Genomic DNA, 1,202 nt, shown 5'->3' with positions numbered 1-1,202 from the left:
AAAAAAAAAAAAAAATGCATTGACCCATGGAACAAAAAAAAAAGAATGTTCATATATATAATAGAGCTAACAAGGGAGCAAAGTTATAACTTCTTAGCCACAGCCAAACACCTTGAGAGAATGAGTCTCTGGGCCCATGGGTTCAGGACCATGATCATGGGGGCCATCAAGCTCAATCAGCATAATGTATTACACAAAAACATTGTTCTACATGCTACTTTGGGGAGTGGCATCTGGATTCTTGAAAGCTTGTGAGCAATCACCTGAGATGCAACAATTGGTCTCTCTCCCTGTCCGGAGCAAAGAAGAGTGAAGAAAATCAAAGATGCAAGAAAACAATTAGTTCAAAGAACTAGTGGACCATGGGAATCTCAACCTGCATAACCCTGAGACCAGACGAACTAGATAGATGTTACCTGGCTACCACTGCCAACCATTCAGAAAGGGATTACTACTGGAGATCCTGCATAGAGTGGGAGAAAAATGTGGAGCAGAACTCAAAATCACAGAAAAGACCAAGCTTACTGGTCTGATAGATCCTGTTGAAAGCCCTAAGACTATGACTCCTGGTCACCTCAGGGCTGGAGTTGAACTCATTCTCATGCTTACCTTGAGCCCAGCAATAGTCAGGCCTATGAGATAAACAATTACACCAATTTTACTCCTTAGAACAGTCATTCATGGGAGATTAGAAGGTCAGCATTGGTGCAGAGAGAAAGCCCAGATGGCAGAAATGCATGGGAAAGAAGGACACAGGGAAAAGGTAACCACAGGGCGGAAGTGGAAAGAAAGCTATTGCGTTGTGGGGATTGCAGTCAATGTTATGAAACAAAATGTGTATGAATTGTTGAATGTACAATGAATTTACTCTGTAAACCTTACCCAAATCACAGTAAAACAAAAGAAAGAACAACAGATTTCTAGTGTCTGTCATCATGTTCTGGAAAGTTCTCTAGCTACTTGTTAGTTGATTTAGTTTTTGAGAACATGAATTTTAAAAATTATTGGCAAGTAGAGCTCTATGAATTATAATTCACTGAGAGATTTGCAGTGGCTTTTTCATTATGAGGTATTATGTGTCTTTATTTGTTCCCATTCTTTTTAAAAAGAAAGTTTGATTTTTCTCTTAGCAATTAACAATTTTTCACTCCTTTTTAAAGTAGTTTTAAAAGTACTAAATGAGAACAAAGAAGCTTTGGTAG

At 38.4% G+C, this 1,202-nt stretch overlaps 1 protein-coding gene across 1 annotated transcript in view; it reads left to right on the top strand.

Annotated features, from left to right (window-relative positions):
* The window catches only part of EIF2AK3 (eukaryotic translation initiation factor 2 alpha kinase 3), a 96,241-nt gene that overhangs the window by 67,672 nt on the left and 27,367 nt on the right, over window positions 1-1,202 (top strand). The window lies entirely within an intron of this gene.

The sequence above is a fragment of the Orycteropus afer genome, unplaced genomic scaffold (assembly GCF_000298275.1).
Source record: "Orycteropus afer afer isolate SDZICR_OR568_19922 unplaced genomic scaffold, OryAfe1.0 scaffold00431, whole genome shotgun sequence".
In the NCBI taxonomy this organism is placed as follows: Eukaryota; Metazoa; Chordata; class Mammalia; order Tubulidentata; family Orycteropodidae; genus Orycteropus; species Orycteropus afer.
This window is presented reverse-complemented; position numbering and strand designations above follow the sequence as displayed.